The following is a 14,061-nucleotide window of genomic DNA, read 5'->3' as shown; positions in this document are numbered from 1 at the left end:
GGGGGGCAATTTATGCCGCAAACCCCTAAAAGAGAAAACAGACACCATAGTACCTAAATGACTCCATGAGAACATTATACAACTTAATGAGGCTGAATCACTTCATTGGGACACTGTCCTCATTTTATACTCATCAGTTATTCTATATTATTATACAGAAAAATACATATATTACAATGACATTTAAGTAAAATGTAATATGCTCTATGATAGTTACTGAGATGCAAAGATTAGTATATGAATGGCATCCATAACTAGATATTATGGCAGAGCTGTAAGTAGACATTGTGGTGCCCTGAGCGAAAAAGGAGCATCAGTGCCCCCCCCCACCATGTCATATTATGATATTACTGTTAGTTTGCAAAACTGGAGGGGCCATGGCAAATTATACTGTACCAGTCTGGTCATGGGGCTCTTGGCTGTTAATATTGTTTGTCCCCATTTTGTGGGTTTAAATGCTGGAAGGCATGTACATAGGACCTGATTCAGCTTGGATCGCAGTTGATAATACACATGCAATCAGCCGATTGTTGCGTTCTGTGAATGCATACGTATCACAGTGCACGTGCCGTCCACTGCGATCGGGACTGCTGCGATCACAGAGGCTACGCAGACCCATCACAGAGTGATTGACAGGAAGTGCCATTTGTGGGTGGTGACGGGGAAGTGGTTGGTGAAATGCAGGTGTGCCAGTGCGTTCGCACGCTGTTTTAGGGGTGTGCAGAAATTAGTCACTGCGAAGCCATACGCAGTCTGAGGCCTCATAGCGTGCTTGGCTGTTAGCAATTTCTGGGTAAGGTTAAGGCTTGTGCAAGTGTGTGTATGGGTCCGATGTTACTCGTTTGTACCGATGATTTCGCTATTCTGCTGAGTATTATGGATGTGCGTATGGTAAAGTGGGCGTCCTTATGTAGTGCTGAGTATTATGGATGTGCGTATGGTAAAGTGGGCGTCCTTATGTAGTGCTGAGTATTATGGATGTGCGTATGGTAAAGTGGGCGTCCTTATGTAGTGCTGAGTATTATGGATGTGCGTATGGTAAAGTGGGCGTCCTTATGTAGTGCTGAGTATTATGGATGTGCGTATGGTAAAGTGAGCGTCCTTATGTAGTGCTGAGTATTATGGATGTGCGTATGGTAAAGTGAGCGTCCTTATGTAGTGCTGAGTATTATGGATGTGCGTATGGTAAAGTGGGCGTCTTTATGTAGTGCTGAGTATTATGGATGTGCGTATGGTAAAGTGAGCGTCCTTATGTAGTGCTGAGTATTATGGATGTGCGTATGGTAAAGTGAGCGTCCTTATGTAGTGCTGAGTATTATGGATGTGCGTATGGTAAAGTGGGCGTCTTTATGTAGTGCTGAGTATTATGGATGTGCGTATGGTAAAGTGAGCGTCCTTATGTAGTGCTGAGTATTATGGATGTGTGTATGGTAAAGTGGGCGTCCTTATGTAGTGCTGAGTTTGCATTGCGATCGCAGTGGATTAGCTTGCTATAGGAGTTGAACTGCATGTGTACGCAGTATTGCGATCTGTAGTGAATCAGGCCCACAGATCAAAGAACACAATATATTATTCTCTGTAGGACACCATTTCCTAATAGTAGAGGCTAGCAGTAAAGTTCTTACATTACATTACCGACATGAAATCTGTTGTGTAGATGAAAAATATCCCCATGGTCTAAAGTAATATAGTATAATATATGTAGTTCCAGTGAGTCCCTGAAACTGCTGCATACACACTAAACATTTTTTATATTAGTTTTACTATAGTTAATGGTGTAACTGTCAGTATGAGGGTACTTTGATATTTGTAACCTATTTACTTTACCTGCTGTGACTGTGCACTGGAGTCTAATGTGTCAAAGTGACACTCACACTGGGCCCTTCTATGTAAGATACTGGCGCCGGACATGTCACGCTGCCTGCCACTGCCGCCGTGTCCTGCACGCCCAAGTTCCAACAAACAGCTTCTCTTAGAACTATGGGAGCTAAGGAGAGACGCCATGACATCTCTCCCGTCATTGCAGACCGGTCAGGAGGTGGAGAAACCAGAGAGTGACAGGCAGGGCTGCAGCTACAGTAATGTAGCCAGGTGCACCGCTACTAATACATAGCAGTGGGCGCCCAGGGGCATATAGAGATTGCTCGGGCAGCTGGTTCCGCCCTTAGCGCATGTTACACCCTAGTTACGGCCCTGTTATGGTATATGATGAACATTTATATAGAATTAGCTAAAAATATTTCATAATAATCTATTCTTATCTATAACTAACACTATTTTTCATTATGTTCAATATTTATCCATAATTCCCATTGTAACATATTATTCATGCGATATCAGCACAAAGTATGTACGTGCATCTCATAAATACAATGTCCCTGGAACTGAGCCTGTTGTCCTTCCAGTCCGGCCCTATGGAAAATACAGAAATAGTACAGTTACTATTGTGTCTGGTATACATTGTGCATCAGTTATTCAATGGGTTATAGCTCGTAAAGTATAAACCACTATTTGTTCCTATAGTTCCCAGGTCAGTCGCTTCCTTCGCCTAATCTGCATTCCAGTCCTATGTAATATACACCACTCCATTACAGCATACCCCAAGGCAGCCTTTTTTTTTTTTTTAATATTGCACAGCCATAAAGACCAGCATATGTACACACGTCCCAGCATGGTAACTTGCGGGGTAACTACAATTTGTATTGCTGTGATAAGCTGTGATGCAGATTGTTAGTCCACAACTATGATAAACAGACCCCTTAAACTTTTAATTCCATGGTACAAGAATACCTGGAGGACGAGTCTCAGCTGAACATTGGTTGCTCTAGCGCCTTCAGGGATCTTGTGGGCCAGACTCAGATGGTGCGCCTTCACCTGCAGGAGGAAGGGTGACAGCAGAAAGTTAGTTACTGGGCACCGGTACACTCAGAGAAAACAAGGAGGCAGGAGATTAATGGATGGGTAACCTACGTGTCCTCACACAGACATGTAATACCACAGGTGTAGCTTTTATGACTGATAGAGCCTGTAGTAGATATTTTTAACATATTTTAATTGGCAGCTGAATTTCTAATAGAATTTCAGTATTTATTTATATAATACTACAATGTATGACTAGATATATATAATTGGAATTGATTTGTTTTACTAGTTTTTTCTGGAATTTTTTCATGCCTTTGTTCACATTTCTTAGTTTTACATATTCAGATTATCTTATTGTCCGTGATTCAATTCAGCGCACTGTTAAGTTGGAGAATGACGGTTCTCGTGACTTTACATGGGTCTTTAGTCGCGAGTACCGCCATTCTCGACTAAAGTTCCAGCCATGATGCTGTTAGCGCACTTTTGTTGGGTTTCTCCTCGCACCCCTAGGAGGATACGAGAAGAAATCCTTTAGTCGGGCCAAACATCAGGCTGAATTGATTAGCTCTGGTAGCTCCCTCCCGGGCTATTCATCATCGCTTTGATTTGATTCATGGCCATGGACTTGTTCACTACCAATTATTTTTATTTCATTTACAACATATAAGATGTAAATGTCAGTGTAATTAGCATTACATTGTATGACAAAGAAATATATAAATACTAGGACATAAAGGAAAAAGGTAAGTAACCACAATGACACCGAAAGCACTTACCCATGTATTGCCAGGTGTTTTCTTGGCATAGGGATCACAGCCTCAGGTACTGCCAGGTGTTTTTTTGGCATAGGGACCACAGGGGGTAGTTCATGCAGCGAAGCCCTAAAAAAATAAAACAGATACATTTGCACCTAAAGGACTCCATGAGAATGTAACAATAGCCAAGGTTAGTATAATATAATAATGTACCCAAGGCTACATATTATGGTGTATTATGATCAACATTTATATAGTAATAGCTAAAAAATACTTAATCACAATCTATTCTTATCTATAAATTACAGTAATTGTCATCATTTTACATTTCTATCCTTAAATCATATTGTTACTTATTGTTCATGTGATATCTGCACAAAGTACTTACTCAGTGTCTCTTAGTATCAGTGTTACTGGAACTGGGTGCTTTGTCCTTATGGGCTGACTCTGGAAAAGAATATAGAAATAGTACAGTTACTACTATGTCTGGTATATGTTTTGCGTCAGTTAGTCAACGGAATATAGGCCCTCATTCAGACCCGGACGCAAGTGGGCGTTCGTACGTTCGGCGTACGTACAGAAATATGTTAATTCAAGCACTCGCTCGTAATTTCGAACGCATCTAAACACCCTCCCCAAACTCTACCAACCCCTCCTCTAACTAACGAGCGTGCCAAATAGCGAGCGTACATCCCCAATGTGGCTTGCAGGGAACGCACGCACAAGTTCAACCCGGAAGTGGGCCTGTCAGATTCCGATTACCTGCTCCTTTATTCTGCCTACCTCCCTCAATCGTATCATGCCGATCAATATTTCAATTATCTTAATTGCTCGTTAATTTTTTTTATTTTTATTTTTGGCAATGCAATAAACTTTACTCTTGTCCGTGTTTGTGTTTACCCGCAGAATACGTACGGCTTAAACATTCGCTTTTATTTGTCAAAATACATGTTTGAGCCAATTATCCATTTGTTTTCTTTGTTTTTAACCACGCATATTTTACTGGGTTCTTTTCTTTATTTAAATTAGCTTACGCATTTCACTGCATCAAGCCTATCATAACTCGCAATAGATTTGTGGCCCTGTCGAACACATGACTCATACACTAACCAATAGAATTTGTCCTGTTAATTACCCAAATACATAAACCAATCAAATTTATTTTCGGGTCTTTATTAAAATTGTTTTTTATAAAATACACCATTGCCATCATGAGAGCCTCGGCATTCACCAGGCGCGAGCTGATGGTGTTAACCGAGGTGATTGACAGGCGGATCACCAGCCAGCCTCCCCCCATCACCAATAGGGAAAAGCGTTCCGCATATGCGGAGGTACGTGGCCGCCCGCGTTCCTTCGGCTCATGCCGCCAGATCGGCCAGCTGGAGCGCAGGTGGTCCGACCTGCAACGGCGGACGCCCCGCTTGCTGGCATGCTTTCGCATGCAGATCACAGAAAGTAAGTTTTTTTGACTGTGGTTTTCATGTTTATCTTTGTGGCCCTAACTGCATGTGCATGTTTTCATGTATGGCCTATTTATTCTTTGTACTCATATCTGCATGGGCATGTTTTCATGTATGGCCTATTTATTCTTTGTACTCATATCTGCATGGGCATGTTTACATATTTGTGGTGTTAAAAAATAGCGTTTAACAAGGTCAGGGTCGAAAATAACCACAATTTGTTTCCCATCTTTTAGGGGCAGAGCGAAGACTACGGCGTCATCGCCGTCAAAGACGGCGCTCTCGGCCCCTCTCCCCAACCCCCAGCCAAACATCCACACCCCAAAATTCCCTAAATTCCCCCTCCTCCCCAGCCTGCACAGACCCTGTGGCACATGTGTCGGGGCTCCTTCCCCTCCATCCCAATTCCCCCTCCCCTCCAAGCACCCCTCTCGTAACTACCCCCTCCCCTGAATCCCAAATCACCCCTCCCACCTCGTTGGGGAATGTTGGCACCTCCAAGGAGGACGAGGGAGTTGCTTCTGGGCCGGGCGTCATTTTGAATGGTATGTTTCCCTTTATCTTTTTTTTTTTTTTTTAAATGTTTGGATCTAATCCTGTGTCTGTGCCTTTTACTTTTTTTGGTTTGTCAGAATTTGGTGTAGATTTCTGTTTGTCTTTACCTTTTACTGCTGATTTCCCCATACACATATCCCACCTGTCAAAATCTGATGTTTTTTGGTGCAATTTTTTGGGTGTCCATTTTTGTGTCCTTGGATTTTTTGGGTTGAATGTGCTTTTGGTCACAATATTGTCATTTTTGGATACCTTTGTTTGGCTTGTTTTTTCATTGGGTTTCATTAATTATGTATTAAGCCCCACACTTTTCTAACCCACAGAGGACCAGAGGCGTTTGGCGGACCTAGCCGGATGCGTGGAAAGGATGCGGGGCTACGTCATCGGGCTGCTGGTGGTCCTTGACCATATGTCTGTGATCCTGCGTCCCTAATTTTTTTTTTTTCATTTAAAAATATTTGTATTAATAAAAAATGTAAAATTAACGTTCAGTCTCATTCCTTGTCTCCAAATCTTAGATTGTTTACACTGACATAAGTAGACTCTTCCAGCAAGTATTTGCAATTAATGTCACTAAGATTGTGTGTTGTATTTTTTGGGGAGACAGGCACATGAAACCGCTAACAATCTGCTTGGCCTTTTTTTGTGTGTGACAATTTATATATTACTACATTTTACATGTTCCAATTTGGGGGGCAACCTGCTTAGGCCGAGATTACAAAGCCTACTGATTGTACAGAATACCTTTTGGTGTTGGTTTTGACCCAGAAAGCATATTTAAATTTAGATCAAATTTGCGTCATTACAGGATTAACCCTTAAGAAATTTTAACGTGGGTGAACCTGGTTACACTTGCTTGCAATGGTCAATAAAATTTGCAAAATTACACTCTCAAAACATTTATTCACAACATAACTAAAAAACCAAAGTGTTGACTCACAAACAATACACACAGTGATAACAAAAAATACAACCCATCAAACACCATATGAAAAAAGTAATGAAAAATCAAGAACTGGTTGACGAAGGAGCATGCCAACATGATTCCACAAATGTTGCGTTGCAATATTGGTTCCAGAATATATATAGGTGTCCCCATGAAGGTTTGTTTTGGGTAGCAGGAAGTAGTTATCGTTTGAGTCCCAAAGATTATGAAATCAAACAGAAGATGGGAAACAAAAAACAAATTAATTAGATGGTCTCAAAAAATCCTTACCACATTGTGTCAAAAAACTTCTTTGTTGCCAATAATTACCTAAAATATCTGGCCACCACATCATCGCGTATGGCCCCCCCACATACTGACCTCCGACCAACCTCGGGGGGGCCATCCTCAGGCAAGGCATCCTCTGGCTGCATTGGGACACCACTCCTTATGGCGATGTTGTGAAATATCCCACACAGGACCACAATTTTCGAAACCATATCCGGCAAATACATGAGCTCGCCACCAGAGCGTTTGAGGCATCTGAATCGGCCTTTTAAAAGGCCGATACAGCGCTCCACCACTTGCCTGGTGGCTGTAAGTGCGGAATTAAAATTACTTTGTGGCCCTGGTGTGGGAGCCACATAAGGAGTGAGCAGCCAGGGCGTGCAAGGGTAGCCACTGTCTCCTGTGAAAAAGAAGTGACAACATCAGGATCACTGTGTATCAAGCTTAACATTGTTATGTACTAAAGGTCTCCACTTACCCAGAAGCCACGCATCACCAGCTTGTAGGTTGTTTAATTTGTGCCATATCCCTGATTGCCGGATGATGAATGAGTCATGTGCACTTCCGGGTAATTTTGCATTCAGGGACAGGATCTGGAGGGAGGCATCACATACCACCATTACATTCAGGGAGTGATAGTGTTTCCGGTTGCGAAATATGGCCTCCAGCCGTGCTGGAGGCTGAAGTGGTATGTGAGTACCATCCACAACCCCTATGATGTGTGGGAAGCCAGCTATTTGGCAAAAATGTGCCTTGGCCACACTAAGGGCACCCATATCCAAAGGCATTTTAATAAAATGATGGAGGTGCTTGAAAAGGGCCTCCATCACTGCCCTCAGGATCCGGGAAAAGGAGGATTTGGAGATTCCCGCCACTATTCCCACCGTTGTTTGAAACGATCCTGAGGCACAGAAATGTAACACCGCCATAAATTGCGTAAGTGGTGATATTTGCTGTAGGACTGTCAATGAGAGAGTGTCTATGATGATTTGGGGCGGAAGACGGTAGCATCTTAACACCTCATCATCGGGCATTCCAAAAAGGGTGACACGTGTTCGATATATCTGGGGCCTTGCACGCCTACGATGCCTACGCCTGGGACGAGATTGAGGTTGGTCGGATTCCGGGAGCATGGCCAGAACAATCCGACCAAGATCAACCTGAAATGGCAAGAATTGAATGTAAGGTTTTTTTGGCCAAAAATAATTGAAAAATTACTTAGCTTGACGATACAATCCAATGATGCTTACATGCCGGGGTATTGTCATGATTTTCCCAAACTATAAATAATAACAAATAAACAATGCAACAATTTAGGGTGGGCATTTAGGAATCTAAATTGGGTGCAAGACAAAACAGAAAAGGGGAGAAACACACATTTGGGCAAAGAGCAAAACGACAGTGCGCAGACTACCTCAATTTGGGCCCAAATGTATTAAAAAAATGGTAAAGGGAAATCAAAACCAATTTCACGGTACAAAATAAGAAGATAAAAATGCGCTAATTAAGTCACAAATACAAGGCAAAAAATAAGCAGATAAAAATGCGCTAATTAATTCGCAAATACAAGGCAGAAAATAAGCAGATAAAAATGCGCTAATTAATTCGCAAATACAAGGCAAAAAATAAGCAGATAAAAATGCGCTAATTAATTCGCAAATACAAGGCAAAAAATAAGCAGATAAAAATGCGCTAATTAATTCGCAAATACAAGGCAAAAAATAAGCAGATAAAAATGCGCTAATTAATTCACAAATACAAGGCAAAAAATACGCAGATAAAAAAATCGCAAATTAGTTCATACATTTCGGAATCACAAAACCAAAGTTTAAAAGTGTAAGGTCAAACAAAGTTGCGTAAAAAAAAACATGAACATTTAATAAACAAGTGAAAATATAAACTTACCAATAGAGGAAATATGTCACGACCCTGTCTAGTTGTCACCTTTTTGCCTTGGGACTTACCCTTGTCAGCTTCCCCATGGAGCTGTGTGTGTAACTTGCCTGGAGGATTTGCTCTGATTATTGCACCTGGTCTCTCCTCTGTCTGTGAGCACTGCTAGCTCTGATTGGAATCACAGGTGTGGTTCTGATTCTCAGAGCTGCAGAGATGAATACTCCCTCTGCATGTTGTGCCTTCCTCCACTCAGAATGCTACTACCAGACCACCTGTCCGTATCCACCAATTGCTGCCAGACCCATGATATATATATCCTCTCCTGATAGCATTCTGGGCCTGAACATCTCGTCTTCCTGTGGTGTATGGTTCATGCATTCAAGTCTGTCCCTGTAACCTGCTTCAGCAATCCCTGGCGCTATCCAGAAAACCTGTTTCAGCTGTACCTGGCAATCCAGTAAATCTGCTGACAGCAACCCCCGGTGCTTCCAGAAAACCTGTTACAGCCAAGCCTGGCAATCCAGTAAGCCTGCTGACAGCAACCTCTGGTGCATCCCGAAAATCTGCTACAGTAATACCTGGCATCCAGACGTCCTGTTACAGAATACCTGGCCCGTGCTCTGCTGCTAGTCCTACTCCTGGTTGGTCCCTGGCACTCTGTAAACATGCATCGTGTTACCCTGCCTTGCTTCCTATTGTTTATCAACTCCTGCCCCTGTTACCTACCTATTTCCTCCCTGAGCCTGCAAATTCCCAAACCTACCCATTCCTTCCTGAAACCTGTTATTTCCAATTATCCTGTCCAGCCTGCACCTGAGTTCTAGCATTTGTCATAGTAATTCCAGATTACCCTGTTTAGCCCTCGTCTCAGCATTACCTGACTTCCCTTTAGCCATTGTCACATTCCAGTCCTGAGTCAAGTTCCAAGCTCATCAGTTCAGTCCACGTTATTCCAGTCCAGAGTCAAGTTCCAAGCTCATCAGTTCAGTCCACGTTGTTCCAGTCCAGAGTCAAGTTCTTAGTTCATCAGTTCAATTCAACAAGTCTTCCTGCCGGTCCCAGTCCGGTCCCTCCAGTTCCTGTCATTTATAATCAAAGGCAGTTTTCACTGCTACCCAAGTCTTGTAAATAGAGCTATTTACATTATCTGTGATTCCAGTCATGTCGGCCTCCGTTGAAACCCGATCACCACCTGAGACAGGTAACTCGCAGACACCAATCATGACAAAATATAAGTCACCGGATAAAAAGGTCGTTGGGGCAGAGCCAAAAGAAACCTAACAAAGGAGATTTTTGAAAAATTTTACGAGCCAAAATTCACAAAAAGAAGGAGACACAAAGTGAACCAAAGTAAGACGGGCTAAAACTTACCAAAAACATACACGACAAAGAAAACAACCACACCAAAAAAAAGCGAACGGAAAAAAGAAACTCCAAAAAGACAAACCAAAAACCACTCCAAACAACGCCAAATACAAATCCCGCCAACAATCCACTCCGACCAACGTAACCTCCAACAACCAACAACTCGACTCGAGACGCCCCAAGCCATAAATATGTTTATTTTCCCGCACAAATTAAGGAGGGATCATAGGAACGCACAATCAATGATGCGGACGAAAAATAAGGATGCATGTATAAATAAGTCACGACCCAAAAAAAACGTTCTGGTGTATTTCTTGTTTGGAGATAAGAAATGGCTACAGACCAGGGAAACAATGGCCAAGAGTCTGCCGGTAAGTATTTCATGCATTTCCAAACAAGGATTATTTGGAAACATAATATAGTGCAAGTTTGCAAGCTTAAATTTCTCAACGTTTAAACAAATAGGTGAGGAGGATGACGTGGAAGAGGCTGCTGGGCCCAGTATTCCGGCCAAAGCAGGGAAAAAGAAAAGGCAGCCACAACTCACAAGAAAGGAGATGGAGGTTTTGGTTCAGAAGTGTGTGGACATCCTGCCACAGGCAGACAGGAATATGGGTGCAAGCCAGAAGTGGAGAATGTGGGAGGAGGTAGCCAGTGCTGTCAATAGGGTGGGTGATTATGTCCGTCTAGCCCGGGATGTCAAACGGCGGTAAGTAAAAACTTGATCCCCCTAAAACCAAAACCCCCCCCCAAAAAAAACGGAATAATGGTTCCTTTTTCACCCACAGATGGCAAGACTTCAAATATCGCCTGAAACAAAAAATGGCGGACAGGGCTAGGCATGCAAGGGGGACAGGTGGGAGTCCCACCCCTGTGTCATTGGAGTTGAATGATTTAGAAGAGCTGGCACAGGGGTGTGTGCAGGCTGTGGAGGTGTTTGGCGTGTCCAACATGGATACGGACATGCCAGACTTTGCGGCTCCTCATGTTGTCCCAGGTAAATATTGTGATGTCACCAACTCTGAAATGTTATTGTGCCAATATGTAGATTCTAATGTGACTCTTTTCTCATTTTTCAAACAGAGACACAGGCGGATGAGTCTGCTCCAGAGGGGAGCCTTGGCCGCAGAATTTCTGCTGGCTCTGCAGGGGAGGAACCAGTACATCCGGCTGAGGACCCTGCAGAAGCCAGTCCAGGGCAATCCCCCTCGCAGGCAGTGTCCCTCCTCACAGAACTCAATTTTAAATCGGATTTCCATACGGAGATTCTGCAGAGGATGGACGCCAGTCTGGTACGGGTGGCTGAGGCCCTGGAGCAAAATGCTGCGGCCAGCGTGACCATTGGTCAGGCCCTGGCGGAAAATACCAGGGCCAACATCCGCATCGCCAATGCCCTGGAGCAGCTAGTTCGCCAGCACATGGTGGAGCCGACCTCCCTTCCTGCCGGAACATCAGGATCCTCCACCTCTGGCACAACATCAGCCAATCCTCCAAATGTGCCTAGCCCTGTGCCTAGTCCAGAGGCCACAACATCTGCCTCTGGACAGGCCAGCCCGATGACATCCCGGACCCGGTCTGGCGCCCTCCCTCCCCCAGCCAAACGGGGGAAAAAACGTTGACAGCACTGGCTACTTTTCCCACACTCCTTCTGTGCTTGCCCCATATTCCTTTCTGGCCAAAACTTCCCTCTTCTTTCTTGTGAATTGTTTTTAATTTTTTGCTTTAAGTTTCCATACCTTTTATGTTTGCACAAATTATAATTTTTTTTGGAATAACACTGCCAAAAATGTTTGGGCCAAAAATGTGCCAGAAATTGTTTTTAGTTTCCAATAAATTGTGAAAAAATGTTCGACATTGTATTCTGACATTATTTTAGAAATGGTTTACATTTAATCCTGGCCCACAAGGCAAAAACGAGCTCCCAAAAAATTAAAAGGAGCAAAAAAAAAAAAAAGGGCACTTTAAGGAACACTTTGGAGAATTTGCATCCTTATGAAAATTTTAAACAAAATCAAAATGGAAAAATACACACAAACATGATGACATTATTGTTACAATAGCACAAAAACCAAATATCAACCAAAAAAAACAGACCAACAAATGTACGCTAATTGATTGTGTAAACCTGAAATTAGCTGCTATGATTTCCACCTGCGTACGGTTTTGTGCTAACCAAAAAAACTGTTTTCAAAACACATTACAAGCTGGTTTTCAATACAAAACTGATTGTTTTTCTGACAAGCCGTGATTAATCGATGAAACATCGTGGAGGGCCGGGACGGAGGAGAAGGCCATCGCCAATGTGGTCGAGTAATCCAGACCCCAAGCTGTGCGAGCAGTTTGAACGGAAAGAGGATCATCCAGTGACGTATGACTTGGTACGAACACATTTGACGTTCGCATCAGATAATGTATGTACGCCCAAAAAACGCCTCGCCACGCCTGCGTTTTTCCATCTCCACCCCCGTCAACGCCCAAAAACGCCCTGTTCTGTCAATCACATTTGACATGTCACTTCTTGTACGCAATTTGACGAACGAGACAAAAAAAACTCGCAATATGCCGTACGCACATGCGCAGTGTTACACCGGTGCATGCGCGCTTTCTCAACATCGGAACGCAACGAGCGTACTGCTGTTAACGAGCGGCTCTGAATGAGGGCCATAGTTTGGAAGTGTAAACCCCTATTTGCTCCTATTGTTCCTGGGTCAGTTGCTTCCTTTGCCTAATCTGTAACTGTAAAGACCAGGATATGTACATACCTCCCAACCACCCAGCATGGTAACTTGTGGGGTAACTACAATATGTATTGCTGTGATAAGTGGTGATGCAGATAGTTAATGCACAACTATGATAAACCAACTCCTCGATCTTTTCATTATAAGATACAAAAATACCTGGAGGATGAGTGTCTTTCAGCTGCACTTTGTCTTCTCTTGCAGCCTCAGGGATTTTGTGGGGGGCACAAACACGATAACTCTCCACCTGTAGGAGGAAGGGTAAACAGCAGAGTGTAAGTTACCGGGTACTGTCACACTTAGAGAAAACATGGAGACAAGAGATTATGGATGGGTAACCTACTTGTCCTCACACTGGGGCCTATTCATCAACCGATAAATGGCCCGGTAACCATGCAGAAATGCTAGTTTATATATATTTAGGTTACTGGGCATTCATCATCAGGGGTCCCAAATGGACCACCTGATATTCAGCAAACTCAGAAAACTGAAAGTTTTTAGAGTTTGCTTCCGAGAACAAGCGCAGTCTTTCAGTTTTCGGAGTTTGCTGAATACCAAAGGGGGTCCTATCAGACCCCTGATGATGAATGGCCTGTTAACTTAAATATGTAGAAACTAGCATTTCTACATGGTTACTGGGACATGTATCGTTTGATGAATAGGTCCCTTCAACTTTTAATTACATGGTACAAGAATACCTGGGGGATGAGTCTCAGCTGAACATTGATTTTTCTGGCACCCTCAGGGATCTACTGGGCCAGACTCAGATGGTGCGCCTTCACCTGCAGGAGGAAAGGTGACAGCAGAGAGTTAGTTACTGGGCGCCGGCACACTCAGAGAAAACAGGGAGAAAGGAGCATCGCTTTGAATTGAATCGCGGCCATGGAATTGTCCACTACCAATTTTTTAAATTTAATTTACAATTATAATAGACTAGATTTTTGCAAGATTATTTGTATTACAAGAAACCTATTTTTCCTTTCTCATATTGTGTATAAATTGTGAAACTTGTGGAGTAATATAAGATGTAAACCTCAGTGTAATAAGCATTACATTGTATGACAAAGATATATAAATACTAGGACATAAGGGCTTTCAGTGTCATTGTGGTTACTTACCTTTTCCTTTACCTCAGGTATTGCCAGGTGTTTTCTTGGCATAGGGACCACGGCCTCAGGTACTGCCAGGTGTTTTCTTGGCATAGGGACCACGGCCTC

The 14,061-nt window shown here is 43.0% G+C and overlaps 1 long non-coding RNA gene across 1 annotated transcript; it reads right to left on the bottom strand.

The window, feature by feature from the left end:
- Positions 1-2,357: 2,357 nt before the first annotated feature.
- LOC148538141 (uncharacterized) lies at positions 2,358-14,055 on the bottom strand. Its single transcript, XR_015872511.1, has 7 exons — positions 13,963-14,055; positions 13,543-13,626; positions 13,004-13,091; positions 4,006-4,064; positions 3,639-3,743; positions 2,791-2,874; positions 2,358-2,412 (listed from the first exon to the last, which is right to left on the bottom strand). It is a non-coding gene; the product is annotated as an uncharacterized LOC148538141 (long non-coding RNA).
- Positions 14,056-14,061: the final 6 nt, after the last annotated feature.

The sequence above is a fragment of the Taudactylus pleione genome, unplaced genomic scaffold (genome assembly GCF_031769625.1).
Source record: "Taudactylus pleione unplaced genomic scaffold, aTauple2 ptg000041l, whole genome shotgun sequence".
NCBI lineage: Eukaryota > Metazoa > Chordata > Amphibia > Anura > Myobatrachidae > Taudactylus > Taudactylus pleione.
Note: the sequence above shows the minus strand (reverse complement) of the source record. Positions and strands in the feature narration are given on the sequence as shown.